Raw genomic sequence first — 18390 nt, 5'->3', positions numbered from 1 at the left:
AGAAAATACTGATGAATATTCCACGTTCTCGGTACTGGAATTATCCTTTTCCTTTTAGAAAATGATTAGGTTATAATTCTTCTACTGTCAATTTATTATTATTTTTTATTTGATTTTTTTAATTTTTTATTTTATTTAATGATTAAGGTAGTAACCATTAATAAAATTATATATTTTTTAATTTTTTCTTAATAATTAAAAATGTTAAAAAATATTTTTAAAAAATAATAAAAAAACTTAAAACTTTTATAAATAATAATAAAATAGCAACCCTATCACATCCTTTTCCTTTTTAATTCTCGACGCAAGACGCAAGACGCAAGTGCTTTTAAAAGGGAATTTGGGAACCTGGCAGACAGCCGCATGACCATCGCAGCCATGTTCAGATGGCTGAGAACGATCGTCTACTGCATCAGTAGTCCTAGGGCAACGAGGCTGTTAATCACGCTCTGATCACCCGGCCATAGTTCATCAACGAGACTTGGGATCCTGTCTCTTTAAAACTCAAGGATACAGTTATACGAGTCTATAGAACTGATCCTGTTTAAGTAAGGTCGTTCTTGACGCAAGTGCTGACGGCCCTTTAATTGCTGGTCTTTCTTTATTCGACGCATTTATTGATTATAGCGTTTGATTGGATGATCACCTGCATCCGTATCCTATCTTTTATCTGCTGAATGAATTTGTTGAACGGGAAATGGGAATGATAAGGCCATTTACGTTAGCTTTAGCCAAATGAGATGTATGATCAAATTTTATATAATTTAATTTAAAAAATTTTTATATTAAATTAAATAAATTTAAAATAATTTAAATTTTTATTATTATAATTAGTTAAAAATAAAAGACGACTATTTATTTATTAAATATTAAAATATTAATTTTTTATTTTAAATAAATAAATTAAATTAATTAAAATATAATTAACATTTAACATTTAGAATATAATTATTATTAACATTTAATAATATTTTTTAATATTAATTGAATATAATCTAATTATTATTAACATTTAACAATACCTTTTTTAATATTAATTTAATTAGAATATAATTACTATTAACATTTAATAATACTTTTTTAATATTAATTTAATTAGAATATAATTATTATTAACATTTAATAATACTTTTTAATATTAATTTAATTAGCATATAATTGCTATTAATATTTAATAATACTTTTTTTAATATTAATTTAATTAGAATATAATTACTATTAACATTTAATAATACTTTTTTTAATATTAATTTAATTAGAATATAATTATTATTAACATTTAATTGGTAGAATTACAAAATGTGATAAAATAAATTAAATTAAAAAATTATTAATTTAATAATATTTTATTATTATATAGAGAATGAATGGCTAATCCAATGTGGGGATTGAATTTAGATGAAATAGGCAAATGTAAAAAAGTGTTGATATTAACAAAATTTAAAGATGAATTTGGCCAAACCAATGCCAATGCTTTAAATACGATAAATTTTTACAATAACATTGTCAGATAAAAATATTTTTATAAAATAATATTGTTTTTATAAAATATTTTAAAAAATAACCCCCTTTTTTTTTTCCCTAAACAACTGATATTATATATGAAACTATACGATTACATAATACAAGATTTTAGAGAGATGGAAGTCTCAACAATAATCCCAAAACAAACAGAAGTAACATTAAAAAATTTTAAAAAGTGGGTTTCAGAACTAAAAACTTAGCTCCCACCCAATCCCACTAAAGGGATGCCACTTAAAGCAGTTCTAAAATAGTCTGATGAACAAACTATTAATCTACGACTTAAAGCTGCAATTGAGAAATGTGTATTGTTTTTTATTGATCTGGTCTAGTTAAAGAGGATTCTCACGACCACTTTATCTTGATCCTTGATTAGGAAAAACAGAAACACAATGATGTAGCAATCAAAAGATGTGCCAATACACTGGGAAAAGACTACTATCAACAATGGTAGCGTGTGAGGTACACACGCCACCCTATGCAGAGAAAAGGTAGCCGGTTTAGAAAGAACCAAGGCCACTGGCCCAAACGGAGCCGCGCATGGCAATAGGGGACTCGCCTAGTCACGACTGTGCTTGGGTTTCATGCGTAGAGACAACCGCCCATGAGCGTCACGCGCCACTCTAATCGTTATTTTTCTTCTACCTTCCGATAGATCGGCATCTAGGAAGTCCAATGGTAGGGTGCGTGTTGGTCTTCCAAATCCAACGAGCAGCATATCGGGACACCATAGTACTTCGGGTGAAAACTTGAAAAAAAAATAGAAAATGACTGCATAAACATAGGCAGAGGAGGTTGGATAGGTGAAGGGAGGGAGGAGCCGAAACTAACCCCCTAGATGGAGCGACTATGGCTGGTTGGCTGGGTACTGGACGAAAAACTATGCTAGAGAAAAAATAGAAGTATTTCCTTTTGCTCTCTTTTTTTTCTTTTTTTCTTTTTCTTTTTTTTTTTTTCTTTAAAGCGAGAAAAGAGAAGTATTTCACGCCACTTGGATAGGCAATAAGAGAGGGTTGAAACAAATTAAAAAATATCTCTTATGTTATGAAATATATTGTAGATAATATTGGGGGTAAATCATTTTTTAAATAGAAAACAAAAAAGAGGACTTCGGAAAGGGAGACTTCTGCTTGCAGGTACTTACCCATTAGGAAGAAAACATAGAAAAGCCTGCTCCACACATAGAGACGAAGTATTTTTTTAATAAATTTATAGTTAAAGAAGTAATTTTTAGTGGTTTTTTTTTTTTTTTCTCTCAAGTATTTTTTAATAGTTACTGATAAAAAAAAAAAAAATTTACCGGTAAAATGTATCGAATTTTTTTATTTAATAGTTAAAAAATTATTTTTAAATAAATTTATAAGTTTCTTTTTTAATATTTAAAAAAATTTACACTATCGAATCATTTTTCTCAATACACAGTATCGGTGGGCGTAGAGTGCCCAAAACTTAATAGGATTTATTACCCTATTATTTTAAGTTGGAGCCTGCTACGCCCGTAGAGGATTTCCACCTGCCGATCACTGTTAAACTTTTTATTTTATTTTTTAATTTTTTCTTTTACTATTTTTTAAACTATTTAAACATTTTTTAAAAGTATAAAAAGATTATATATTTATTTAAAAACACTTACTTAAAAGTTTTGTTACCTAAAAATAAAATTATATATTAATATTGATTTTTTTATATTTAAAATTTAAATTAATAATATTTTTAATAAAATTTACTTTTTAATTAATTAGATTAGATTAATTTATATATAATATATAATTGTGCTTATAACTAAATTTTTCTTTTAAATTATTCTATATAGATGCAGGTACCGGTATACCTGTAGTACGTACGTACAGTTTCTCGAAGCAAACATAAATAAGTGCTATATATAATAAAATTAACGTTACTTTATCAAACATGATATATGGCTTGACATCCAACGTTTACCTCTTAGGATAAAGCTAGCCTGTCGCCTGAAGGTGACCGCATTTGATGACCGCTCGACGTGGCAAATATATTTTAGTTCTGACATGACAAGTGAGAAAAATACTTTCCCGTTGCTTTGGTTTCTCCCAGTACGTACAGTGTCTCCTCTCATTGCACACGTCTCCCTCCTTCCCAAGAGGAAATCAATATCCCATCCATCCACCGGCCCCCAACTTCACAGCACCGACCACCACCAAACTCGGCCCATCTCCGACGATAGAAGGTCCCACACAGTAGTTCAAAAACCTGGAGGAATCCGAGAGAGGGGACCGAAAAACCCATCCACTCTGTTTCTGATTCAGCCCCCCGACAATGCCATTCACTCCACGGCAGGTTCAGGTAAAATGATAGTTCACTGCACATTAAGTGTTGCAGAATTTTTGTTGTAAATGTGTATCAATATCCCATCCATCCATTGATTCTCATTCGTGATTTGCTCTCTGTAAATATTCTGCTATAGCAACTCTATTTCTTGGGTATAGATTCCGTAAAGGGTCGTTGTTGTATATGTCCTTAAATAGCCACATTTTTGTATTAACGTACGTAAAGGTGCCACCTTTTAGTTTCCAAGTTAACCTTATGTATTAACGTACGTAAAGGTGCCACCTTTTAGTTGTAGTTGTGTAAAAAAATCTGATGCTATATTTCATCTACGTTAAAAAGGTTTGTTTAGGTTGGGATGGAGAGTGCCACTGCCTTACACTATGAGCTGCTTTAAACTACCAGGAAGCCTATGTCATGAGTTGGAACAAATGATGACACGTTTTTGGTGGGGACAAAAAGAGGAAGAACACAAAATCCATTGGTTAAGCTGGACCAGGATGTGTGACCATAAGCAGGCTGGAGGACTAGATTTCAAAGACTTGAGGACCTTTAATGATGCCCTTCTTGCCAAACAGGGGTGGAGAATCATGCAGGAACCAGCTACCTTGATCCATAAAGTGTTCAAAGCAAGGTACTTCCCAAGTGAGGACTTTCTTAAGGCAAAACTAGGCTTCAATCCGAGTTTTGCATGGAAGGGGATCTGGGAAGCAAAAAAATTGATAACTCTGGGCTGCAAGTGGAGAGTGGGATCAGGACAGATAATTAAAGTATGGGAAGATAACTGGATACCTGGGCACCCCCCTCTGGGCAGAAATGAAATAACTGCAACAACCTGTGACCAGGATGTAACAGTTGATAGCCTAATAAATTCTCAGACTAGGTGGTGGGATGCAGAAAAGGTAAGGACCCTACTACCAGCACGAGCAGCAGATGAAGTTCTTAAAATAGTGCTAAGTAGCAGTAAACCAGAAGACAAGATGATCTGGGATCCTGAGCCTCATGGTAGGTTTACTGTCAAGAGTGCATACCGAGTCTTCAAAGAGGCAAAAAGAAGCAGGACAGACAGTGAGGGCTCAAGACGAATGGGGAGGCAAAAGCTGTGGAAGGACTTATGGAGCCTGAAGATCCCAGCCAAAGTCAAAATTTTCGCATGGAAGGCTTGTAAAGAAAGCCTGCCAACAAAACATAACCTGCTGCTAAAAAAGGTTCTGAGTGAAGACATATGTAAGATGTGTAACACAGAAACTGAGGATGTAGCCCATGCTTTGTGTTTCTGCCCTTCAGTAAGAGAAGCTTGGGAAAACCAGTTACCTGTTATCTTCAACTCTGACCTAACAAGGGTGTATGGGGATATTGCTGGCTTTATTAGTGATCTACAACAGAAAGAGCAGTTAGAGTTGTTCTTCCTGGTCTCGTGGAGCTGCTGGTATAGACGAAATGCTTCAACCTTTGAAGACAAAGTCATTCAGATTGAGCAGGCCATAGCCCATGCCCTAGCTGTCCAGCATGTTTATAAGGCAACCCGTGGACAACCTTTGAAGGCTGTGAGGCACCACTGCCGCTGGGAATTTCCCCCACCAGTTTTTTTTAAGTTGAATGTGGATGGGGCTACTTTCTTGAACCAACATAGTGCAGGCATTGGGGCCATATTGAGAGACAGTAAAGAGGAGGTGCTAATGGCGGCAAGTAAGAAGGAACATGAAGTCAGGGATGCAACAAGTATTGAGATGCTTGCAATCTTCAGGGGACTACAACTGTCTGCTCACCTGGGAATTCAACATCTCATTATAGAGAGCGATGCACTGACATTAGTTCAGGAGTTGCAGAAACCAGAACCCTCAATGGCATTGGTTGGGAACGTGATCAGGGACACTAAAGAGCTTATGAGCCTCTTCAATACGTGTGAAGTTAGGTATACTATGAGGTTGTGTAATGCAGCAGCACATAAGCTTACAAGACATGCTTGGCATGTAAGTAACATCAGCTTGTGGTGGGGATCTTTCCCTGATGTAATTGCTCCAGTCCTTTGGACGGAGAGACAGTTGTAATGCTGATATTTCTACTATATGAGAAGTTCTATTCCATCGAAAAAAAAAAAAAAGGTTTGTTTAGGATGTTTTAACTGTAAAAAATTTTAAAACCATGCATCTTGTTTGTCATAAAGACAAAGAAGCTGTACTACCTTATTAGGATGGCAGAAAAAGAAAATCTCAGACTTATTTACAGTAAAAAAAAATCTCATTTATTTTTTTGTTTTATTTGTTAGTATGGTGATGTGATTAGTTACCGAGTTCATGGTTTTGAAACAGAATATCAGGTTGATAAAGTAGTAAAAAGTATCTCCTATTTAGTTTCCTTATAGTTCTTTTACATGCTAATGCAATTTGATTGAAACCAATGAGCATCTAGTTGAAACCATTAGAGGATATTCTACAATTTATACTAGGTCGTCTCCACCTGCTTCTTAGATGGGTAGCTTGTATTAATTAAATAGACATGATATTTAATAGGTCAATTATTACAGTTAATGGTCAAGCACCTACACTTTATGTTTAAATGACATAAAATGCAAAATAAATCTTCGGATACTAATATAAATTGTATACTAATATAATGGTATTTATAATTTCTCATGTCAATAATATGAGGGCATATAAAATGATATGCTAATTCAATTATCGATACTAATTGTAGGTTCTCTAAGGCTGAGTTGATATGGCTTCTTTTGTACAGTTGACGGATGATGAGTATGATGAAATAGTGGTTGATGATGGGCCTGATAATGATGATGGTGTCGAAGAACCTAAGGCTGATGATGATGTCGAGGAACCTAATGTTGGAATGACTTTTTCTAGTGAGGAAGAAGTTCGGTCTTACTATATGAAATATGCTAAACATAAAGGGTTTGGGGTTCGCAAAAGGAATTCGAGACAAAGCGAAGATGAGAGGGTTCGATGGTTTACATTGGTATGTGCGCGGCAAGGCACAGCAAAGAGTCAGGCTTCCAATATCCTAAAGCCAAGACAAACAAAGAGGGTAGGGTGTAAAGCAAGAGTTAATGCAGTTTTGAATGAGGATGGCGGATATACCTTGTCTAGTGTAATCTTGGATCACACACATTATTGTAGTCCAGGGAAAGCAAGACACTTTAGGTGTTTCAAGAAGCTAGATGCTCGTGTGGCTAAGAGGCTTGAAATAAATGATGAAGCCGGAATACGTACATCAAAAACTTTCCAGAGTGTAATTGTTGAAGTGGGGGGGGGGGGGGGTATGAGAATGTGCCATTTGGGCAAAAGGAATGTCAAAACTATATTGAGAAAGCACGACAACTTCGCCTTGGAGTTGGAGGCATTGAAGCTCTAACTAACTACTTCCAAGATATGCAGAATTTTTTTATGCGATCGATGTGGGCCCTGACATGAGGTTGAAGAATGTGTTTTGGGCAGACGCCCGAAGTAGAGCTGCGTATCAATCATTCGGGGATGTTATCACTTTTGATACAACATACCTGACCAACGCTTATAAAATGCCATTTGCGCCATTTGTGGGTGTGAACCATCATGGTCAGTCAATCCTATTCGGGTGTGGATTGATATCCAATGAGGATGCAAATACTTTTGAGTGGTTGTTTGAGTCATGGTTGAAGTGTATGAATGACCGACCACCAAATACAATCATTACAGACCAAGATAAGGCAATGAAACTTGCAATTGCGAGCGTGATTCCATCTTCTAGGCATCGTTTTTGTTTGTGGCATATTATGAAGAAGCTTCCAGAGAAGTTTGGGTCACATTCTCGATATGACGAGATCAAAGATAGTCTACACAAATGTGTGTATGACTCATTAAGTGAGAATGAGTTTGAAGAACGATGGGCATTTTTGATTGAAACCAATGATCTTCGCGATAATGCTTGGTTGGGATTGCTTTATACTGATAGGCAGTTTTGGGTGCCAGCTTACGTTAAAAATACATTTTGGGTCGGAATGTCAACCACACAATGAAGTGAGAGCATGAATGCATTTTTTGATGACTACGTTCACTCTAGGACCACATTGAAAGAATTTGTTGATCAGTACGATTCAGCCCTTTGGAGGAAGGCAGAGAATGAAGCAATTGCTGACTTCAATTCATTTAATACTGAGATTCCTTGCATATCTCACTATCCTATCGAGAAGCAATTTCAAGAAATATATACAATTTCCAAGTTTAAGGAAGTCCAAGAAGAATTTCGAGGCTTTTTATATTTGACTATCTCGTATTTAGGTGGTGATGGTGCTGGACATACATTCATAGTCGGGGATGAGATTAAAGTGAGTGATGGATGCATTAAACGTGTAAACTATTTTGTGTGTGTATATGGAGAAAATCCCCTAGATATTACATGCACCTGCAAATTGTTTGAGTTTAGGGTAATATTATGTCGACATGCTCTTCGTATTCTGGCACAGTTAGACAAGGGTGAAGTTCCACCAAAGAACATTTTGGATCGGTGGAGGAAGGATACAAAGAGACACTATGTCAATGTAAAAAGTAGTTATGAGGCGACGAGCAACCCTGAGAGACAAAGGTTTGATCGGATCCAAAATTGCTTCTATAAACTTTGTTCAAATGCCGCAAAGACCGAGAGAAATTGTGTGAAATTGATAGGTCAGCTAGAATAGTTGAAGTCAGAGTACCCAGATGACGATCCAAATGTAGGTACTTCCACAGCTGGTGAGGTTACTCCCATGCATGGCACAACAGGCAAAGTTCTTAGTCCGTTAGTTGTTCGGAGTAAAGGGAGACCCACAATTAAGAGAAGAACACACCCCGTTGAGAAGGCTCTCAAGAAACCAAGTACTAGAAGGAGACTGTCCACAACTGAGGTTGATTATTGTATTAATATTTTTTACACGTATATTAATTTTTGTGATACTAGTAGTTAGTTCATAATTTCACAACTGGTCTAGTTGAATCAATTCATGTAAGAAGTATTTTATTTTCCCTAGATTGCCTACGTTATTGGAAGTTCCAGCTTGATTGTTTAGAAAGGAAATTTTTTTTATCTTCGGCCTAAGATATTATTCTCTATATTTGTTGATATGCATAGAGGAGTAGTCACTTATCAAGAGAAGATAGACGAAATTACAGTATGAGCGACACACAGCATGAAGTTCCACAAACTCAGGTACTTACATGTTACTTTAGTGATATTTGTGTTTTTGCTAAGTATTATTTTCTTTTGTTTATATTTATATATAGAACCCAATAATTGATGTTTGAGTGATTATTTTTTTAGGTATCATGGCTACATGATCAAGAAAGCCAAGTTTGGACACATGCGCTAGAATTTTTTTGTACTCCCTCAACTGCTCGTCCACATCCAATACAATTGCAACCAGTGGATCAGTTGAATGCCTCGGATCAGGATTATCTATATCAGCCTAGATGGTGGCAGCCATGATGATGTTGTATTTATAGTGTGTTGTCCAGCATAAGTGGAAATGAAGTTTTTTGTATTTTGAATCATGGGACACTCTATTTTTTTTGTAAATGAACAACTTTTTGTATATAGGAGGGGCTGTTGCATGTATATTTAGGAGTAGCTTTTGTAATGTGATCATCATGACTTGTATATGAAATATGTATAACTTGTCGAATATACTGTGGCCTCAACTGCCATTGGCTTAAAGAAAGATGTTCAATATGATAACTCCGTTTTTCATCTCTAGCATCGTACCTGCCAGTTGTTTATTTGAATAAGTGGGAAGATTTTGTATTGTAGCTGTATATTATTTCCAGCAACACATTCATTTGTTTAGTTGGTGTGAAATTAGTAGGCTGAGTTATATTTGTATATTAATGGGCATGGTGTTGTATTTATATTGAAATGTATTTATCTAGTATTGTGATATTGTATTTATATTGTTATCCATGTATATTGTATTGTGATATTGTATTTATATTGTTATCCATGTATATTGTATTGTGATATTGTATTTATATTGTTATCCATGTATATTGTATAGTGATATTGTATTTATATTGTTATCCATGTATATTGTATAGTGATATTGTATTTATATTGCAAGGAAAGAACCAGTTGGATGATATGGTAGAACATCCATATTATAATATTGTTATAATATTTGAATAAATGAAACTTCCAGGTTTTTAATGAAATATTCTGATTTGATGTTATTTATTTCCACTAGGCTTTTTGGTTTGTTGGTTTAGGAGTAGCTGTTTATAACAAGATATAATATCAACTGCCACTTGAATGCACAGATTCAGTCTTCAAGAAAGGGCTAATAACAAACAGTTGCAAATACAAACTTCTTTTTCATTAATATCAACAAATACACATCGTTTTCACAAAATATAAAGAGCTTCCACAATGATACTGTGTTCCAACTACAACTTACAACTTTCCAGCAACATCAACACAAGACCTTCCACAAAATACAAAGACCTTCCACATACAAATAGACTTTCCAAACCAAAATACTTCTACAACTATATTAACATTTTCCTTTGAACCAACCACAACTAGATATAAGCAACCCAACAAAGAAAAACCACGACAATGAAATTGTTAACACGTAGGTAGCCTTCTCCAGTTGCCTCTTGCGCTTCTCGACCTCTATTTCTAGTCGATGATTCAAACTTTAGATATCCATTGATACTTGGATCTTCTCAACTTCAACTTTTAATTTATCAATTGACTGTTGCAATCGTTTGATAGTTTTTTGGCAATATGATGGTATTTCAGGGTCATACCAGCAGAAGTATCCACAAGATTTCTCAGACTACAAAAATAAATTCTCATTTAAATTTAGGCAAACAACACTATCAACAGCCATGAAATATGATATGAGGGCAACAAGAGTAAAGTAAATCTCACCATATAGTTTTGGCATCCAAAAAACCGCCGCCCCTCATTTTGCTCCGTATGCGCAGTTCTTTGACAAGCTTTAATTCCACAATAACAAATTGGGTACTGAACTGCTGACTTTCCTGAGCTTGAGCAATTTTCACTACGTGACTCAAGCATTGCTGTTCATATACAAAGAGAACACGAAAAGTAGTTGTCGTAGCACTTTTAAAAAAAATAATAACAGTGGTTTGGATTCTTTGCAATACTCCTCCTTCTGGTAAGAAAAAGCTTATAAACAAAATGTCTAGTAGAACAGATCGTACATTCAAATGTGTATTATATTACCTTTTTGCTTACTATTTTTTTATTTTCTCATATGATGATGTTAAACTCGACAACTCCACATTGGTTGCCTATCTACTGCACAGGTTAGAGATGAGATGAAAATATTCGTATTTGGATTCTTATATAGCTAAATATAATCAGTAATGGCCAAAATATGGCATATTCAGGTATTTAGGATTCTTGTTATCAATTTGAGCTTACGAGAACCTAAAGTGTGCAAATTATTCAGCCATTATAAGCAGAATTTTACTTTCTAAACAGTTGTGTTTAAAGTACCAGAAATTATTGATTCTCATTAGCATTTCCTTAAACTATGTTTCATAAAAACCACTTCACACTAATTAATATAAGTCTTACAAACTAAACAGAATTTTTTTTCCTAAACGTTTTTACAAGAAACACCAAATGAAGGGCCTATAGTTTTTCTAAACCAAGTCCCCTGTTGCCTTTTTCATTCAAGCTAACATACATTTTCTAAACCAAGTACATAGAAATCTCAGACAAAATACTACAACTGGGAAAAACTAACAGTCATTCAATTCAAGTTGATTCTAGACTAAAAATAATTTAAAAAACCGAACCCAAGAAGCAAGTGATCCTGTTTTCAGCAAGCACCATTATTGTAATCTTCCTTCCTTTACAAAGAGCATGAAAAAGGTAAAATTATTCATGCTAGATTAAACAATGGTTTAGTTTTTCTAAACCAAGTCCCCTGTCGTGTATTTCATTCAAGCTAACATACATTTTCAAAACCAAGTACATAGAAATCCCATACAAAATATGTCAAATACGAAAAACTAGCAGTGATTCAAGTTGATTCTAGACTAAAAAAAATTAAACAACCCGAACCCACTAACAAGCAAGTCGAAAGCTTTGTGTTTTGGGGAAAAACATTCTGCATCATACGCCTACCTATGAAGAGAATATTAGGAAAAATGGGGAGCAGCTCATAGAGGTTACCAGAAATTAAAAAAATAATGAAGAGGGAACCGGTGAACCGGCGATGGAACCGACGATAGAAGCTCTGAACAATGGCAGGTACGAAACTCTGAACCGGCGATAGAAATAAGAGATGGCGATGGAACCGGCGATGGTATGGTGCAAAGGGGTTTATGGACGACAGCTTGATCCCTTTTCTGGGTGACGGTGACGGCGCAGGGACGGCTGGGAGGAGACGGCGACCGTAGGGCTCCTGGGTTTGCATTTTCTAGGTATGAGAATGGCTTCACTCATCGGACAGATTCATCCCATTATAATTTATGAACGTTCGTTCGTTTTTTTTTAATATATTTAATGCCACGTGGCGTGCCACGTCAGGCGGTCAAAAGCTGCGGTCACAGTGGAGCGGCACAGTAGCACAACCCATGACCAGTTTAACACAGTTAAATTTTTTTAATCACAATCATTATTTTTTGGTTTGACCTCCTCATAACACTGATTAGGAAAATAATATAAATAATTAAATTTATCTATTTTTAGCTACTCAAACTTTTGAGTCTGAATTATAACTCTACAATCAACCATATTTAATTAAATTAATATTCCATTTGAAAAGGTTATCGCACACTTAAGCTCATCCATATGTTTCAGAAGGAGATAAAATGAAAAATTTGTGAATAATAATAAAATGATTTATAAATAGTAATAAAATAGTTTGAATTATAATATTGGGGTTTTGAAGAATGAGAGAAAAAGTTTAAATAAAAATTTTATAAAGTTAAAATATTGTTATAATATAATTTTTTTAATATTATTTTTATTTTAAAATTAGAAAAAGTTGAATTGTTTTTTATATTTTATTTAGAAATTTGGAAAATTTTAATAATTAGATGAAAAAGTGGAAAAGTTAAAACTTGAAAGTTTAAAATTGAAAATTATATATTTGAGTGATGTTTAAATGTTAAAAAATGATTAAATGAGATAGAATGAAATGAGATAAGATAAACATCTAAAGAATCTCTAAGTATCCAAGTGATGTCAGTCTTGATTGGCTAATCCCATGTGAAATGCTAGCTGGCCATTCATGTTTATTAAAAAGGGCTGGGCTTCACATGAACGGCTTGGAATCGGTTCAATTAAACACGAATTCAATTCAATTCGTTTATTAAATGAGCTCTTTGTGAACATAAAATTATGATAGATAAAAGGTGCACGTTCAACTCATCTTCCAATAAAAATAAACCAAATAAAGCTTAACCACCCACTACTCGAGCACTCGAACTCCATTCATTCATATCAGGATGTTTATGATAGAATAACTCTCAAGACATTTCTTTAGACAAAGATTCCATTTTACTACCCATTACAGAGATACTCAAATTTCATACTTCAACCACTTATTTTGCCAACACTCATGACTTGCCCTACCTATTTTTCAGGGTGCCCATAAGTAGTCCATGGTTCACCAACATTTTGGATAGAAAAACTGTAATTTTCTGATAAATCAATTGATCTATATATGTCATTCGGTACCCAAAAAGTAGCTTCTTAGTGCCTATGAACATTAATTGGGTTTATTACCTTATTATTTTAAGTTATCCAATATAGATTGTATTATATTTATTCGGTAAACTTAATTTTGATATAAGTTGTTGTAGGGATAATTTTGGAAAAAAGGACTCCATTGGTTTCCTAAGTTATTCTTTGTAGCTTGTTTATTATTTTTTCTTAATTGAAGTTCTTTTTTTGGGACATCATATGATTCATATCCTAATCATTTTCATACATGTTTTCTTTTTAGGTTTTATTGAACACTTGGATTTGGAGGGACTAAGTTGGACCTTTGGCAAATGAATTGTTATATTTTTCCACCTTTATTTCCTTTTTAATGTATTGTAATTTGTAACATCTTTATTCTTAAGTTATTCAAACTGTTTATAATATTTTCAGATTAATATATAATAGTTTTAGACTACTTTGTCATATTTAAAAATCATTAGTTAGCAACTTAACATAATTATATATGTTTTAAATTAGTGGTATTTTTTAAAATAATTTATAAAAATAATGTATATATCTTTGTGTGTGTGTGTTTACCAACAGGACGATCAATTGATTCTATCTACGTTTGCTAGAAATTAGTTGTTCGATATAATGACAAAATAAACTAAACCGCAATTAAAGTATATATTGAGTTTCGCAGGTGGAGTCAATCTTATAAATCACTGTTTCATGAAAAATACACAGCAATTGAAAGCAATATTAATGGCGATTAGCAATAACTTATAATCAGCCACAAAGTTAAGAAAATGACAAAAACGTAGTTTTTTTTATTATGTACAATTGTGACATAACTCTGCTATAAATTAAGAGGCATTTTTGTAAAGGGAAATGGACCTTAAACAAACTTTTACAACTTTTTCCACAAGTAATTTTTTAGTAAAATATTATTATCTTTTTAATTCACAAGTGATCTCAAATTCAAACAAAAAAACTTAAATAAATTCAAAAGGCAGTGATATAATATTGAAGAGCTGTGTAAAAGTTGAAAAATCGTGTACATGGTTTTCGCTTTGCAAAATTAAGTTGTAATAGTATTATTATTTTAGAAAATATCATCCATTAGTGCGGTAAATAAAAAATACTACGTACTAGAGGAGGGGCTTGAAATCGTCTCGTTCAAACACAAATTCAATATTTGTTTAAGTTTATTCAATCAGCTCTTCGTGAACACAACATTATGATCGATGAAAAGTGCGAGTTCACTTATGTTCAAATTGAAATCAACCAAATAACGCTTGGCCACCCACAACTCGCACGCTCCAAAGTACTGATTTATATCCATGTCCTCCATTTAAACTGGAATTGTTAAAAAACAAAAAAAATAGAATGATTTCTTGCGTTATTAAATGACACTACAAGAATTTAGGCCTTTTGCAGCACTTAAAATCCTTACAAAAAGTCTTAATAAACGCTGCAATAAATCAATTACAACGTCATTAACTTCCTTGCATAGTCGCCGGTATAAAAATGATATTTTTGATCAATTTGAACGCAATAGGAAAAACGCTGCAATAGATATTAATTGCAGCGTTTTAGTATGGCTGCAAATACCCAAATTTTGTGCTGCAAAAGATATGAAAATTTACACAAATTAGTGCTGCAAAAACTCAACTACAGCGATATTTATCGTTGCACCTACAAAATATTTCGCTGCAAATAACTTAAATCAAAAGCAACAATTTCATCCGTCGTTGCTCTAAGAATCTATTACAACGTTAAAATATCGCTGCAAAAAGAGATATAGCGCTGCAAATGGCTTGAAACAAATTTTTATGTGTTGCTTTTGACATTGCTTTAGAGGGATTGCAACGTTACAAAATCGCTGCAATTGAACTATCGCACCATTTTATGTATTATTTGCAACATTTGGATATACATTGTAGATGGTTAATTGCAGCGATTAAAAAGCGCTGCAATTATTTTTATGTACATTTTTTTTTTCTCTTCGTCTAACGGCGTTGGTATATTTATGTTTGAAAAATTTCATGTTCAGTTGACTAAATTATTTTATTTAACTCACTAAATTATTTAAATGTCTAATTTAGTGAGTAATTTAAAATACCTAATTATTTAAATTAATAAAATACCTAATTTATTAATTTTATTTTAATACCTTAAATTAAACTTAATTATGGAACAATGTTTAATCATAACCTAATTTATGATTGTGACAATACTTTTTCACCTACATGCCAACAACCACACATATCCAAAACCCAATATTAAGTGCTTCGAAATTAGTAAACATATTAGGTATTCCTGAAACTCCCCCTATATGATGAATATGACTCATGGATTAAGTTAAAAAAGTACCATTTATTTGTAATATATAATAAAGCAATCACATTCATTCATCTAAACCCAGTTGGAAATTCATATTAATGTAGTTATGGGCTATACATGGGGTGGACCAATTGGAACCTCAAACATACAACTTACAAACTACTATATATATTCACACATTGTTACTTCTAAACATTAGATGAAACCGTCACTACATCCATTTAGATATTTCACAATGTCCTACTCTTTTATATCTAAAAATGATATCTAGACCAAGTGCACCTGGGCATTGTAGGTTGGATAGAACAACCTCATCACAACTGCTTCATGTGGGGAGAATTCATTATCGCATATTCTTACACATCTCTCGCTCCAACTCCAACCTGGTAGGAATTAATAAAATTTCCAGTCATATGATTGCAGATACTTATTGACTTAGCAATTTGGCTTGACGCTAACACATATTTAGATGCGAGGCTCGCTGAAAATATGTGGTACACAAAAGCAAAATGCAAAACTAGAACCAAGATACCCAAAAAATAGCAAAACTAGAAGCAGGACTAACCATTAAATAAAATTGTTTACAATCATCTCACATTATAGATAGAATAAATAAACATAATTAAAATATTGTCTAACTACTGCGATGATAAGTAGTCCTAAAAAGATTGCATATTTAATTCATAATACATTGGTGTATTGAACACAGTTGTTGAGATTGTTATAATAAATTTCTTTTCCAAGTTAGTCACATGGCCCTACATGTCTTTTGACATCAAAACTGGAAAATTTTAGAATGGGGATGGTATTCTTAATGAAATTTAGATGGTTCTGCTCTTAAGATGTTAAAGATTCCTAATTGGCTTTAGGAGGAAAAACAAAAGCTTGGAGATAGCACTTGTGGTATATAATTCTGTGATACTTTTAAATGGAGTATCTAACCCAAAACATGTATAAATACAAAGAAACTCACTGCACTTTTTATCTTTGCCACCTATTTTTATCAGTCATGGTATGGATCTATGGAATTCTAGTGTCTGTCAAGTGTAACAGCATTCTCACTAAAACCCTGTATCTTCAAAGGCTTTGAATTATAGTGTACCTGTTGACTGCTCTTCACAATTCCCTCCATGGATTCAACAAGTTTCATGCTACCATCAGCTAGAGTAATGGCTTCTTGGAACTTCACATGTTGGCATGTACAAGGAGATGTTAGTAGCTTATAGCAGTGACTGGAAATTAACATACCCCAGCACATAATTAGTCATCAATTAAACAAGCAGCAAACTTACATCTTTCCCTTTCTTGTTTTATCAACTTGAGGCATGCAATCTCTCAAGTTGTGGCCAAATATAAAGCTATAAAAATATTATATAATTGCCAACCCAAATCTAGCATGTTCATGATATGCAGCTATTAAGTGTATTATATAACCTGTGTACAGTTTTAAATAACAATTAAACATCCAACAGATCAACATCTTTGGAAGAATAAAAGAGTTGACTGATGCAATCTCTCATGTAGATTTTCAAAGTAGATGCAATAGGTATTGAATATAAAAGCACACCCCATCTATCATGAAAATGATATGCAGGTTCTTTCAAATAGAAAGCACATAGGAATATTGAGTTTAAGTGCAGTGATTAGCAGAATAGCAACTAGACTCTTGCTTTTACAGAGGAAGGATTAAGGTTTTCCAAAATAGACTATCCTCTGGCATATCAAGGATTCCTTTTATTTTCTCTAGTATTTTTCTCTCTAATGAGTAATGAGGGCATCTTAAATCTCAAGATTCAAAGAATCAAACCAGATAGTTATTAGATTTTCTTGTGTGATACAGAAGATTTGCAACATTATTGGGTGTTTTTCAAGTTTTTAATATAGTAACTTACCCATACAATTTCCATATGGTTGTCAAAAGCTATTCAGCTAGTAGAGGATGGGCCTGTAGAGGACATGAATGCAACTACTTATGACAATAGATGTAATCCTCAAGCCCAAATAAAGGGCAAGTTGATATATATAATGAATGATATATAAGTGCCCAATTTTTTTGGCTGATGAAAGTATTGATTTATTACAAAGTTTCCTCTACATTTATTTTATTACTCAACATTCGTAGGCATAATAAGATTTCATATACTAGATACTATTGTTTCCCATTAAAAATATATATCAAATTGAAAATATGCATACATGTATGAGAAAAGTTAAGGAGGAGGAGGAGCAGAAGAAGAAGCAGAAGTGATTGAATTGCAAAAAGATTCAATCAAATAAAAACTGTAAGGATAATGTGAGGGTAAAAACTGTAAGGAAATATAACAAAAAGGATGTAAGGATAATGTAACAACACAATAATCCAATAAAAGAGATCTGAGAATACTGTTCAAACCTGTAATATTACACTTGAGATGCGTATGGCCTTTTCCTCCCTGGGTAAAAGCTATTGGTTGACTTGTCTTGGAACAAGCCAAAGATAATTAAACTGGCTTCTCACTATTAATTATAAGTTAAAATGCAAAAACGTGGGATTGCATTTTCCATGAAAATAACGTCAGTACGTAGGTCTATACACCA

General features: G+C 33.3%; 1 non-coding gene across 1 annotated transcript; it reads right to left on the bottom strand.

Annotated features, from left to right (window-relative positions):
• Positions 1-345: 345 nt before the first annotated feature.
• On the bottom strand, positions 346-558 carry LOC122300013. Its single transcript, XR_006239859.1, has one exon. It is a non-coding gene; the product is annotated as a small nucleolar RNA U3 (small nucleolar RNA).
• Positions 559-18390: the final 17832 nt, after the last annotated feature.

The sequence above is a fragment of the Carya illinoinensis genome, chromosome 16, assembly GCF_018687715.1.
Source record: "Carya illinoinensis cultivar Pawnee chromosome 16, C.illinoinensisPawnee_v1, whole genome shotgun sequence".
Taxonomy (NCBI): Eukaryota; Viridiplantae; Streptophyta; class Magnoliopsida; order Fagales; family Juglandaceae; genus Carya; species Carya illinoinensis.
Note: the sequence above shows the minus strand (reverse complement) of the source record. Positions and strands in the feature narration are given on the sequence as shown.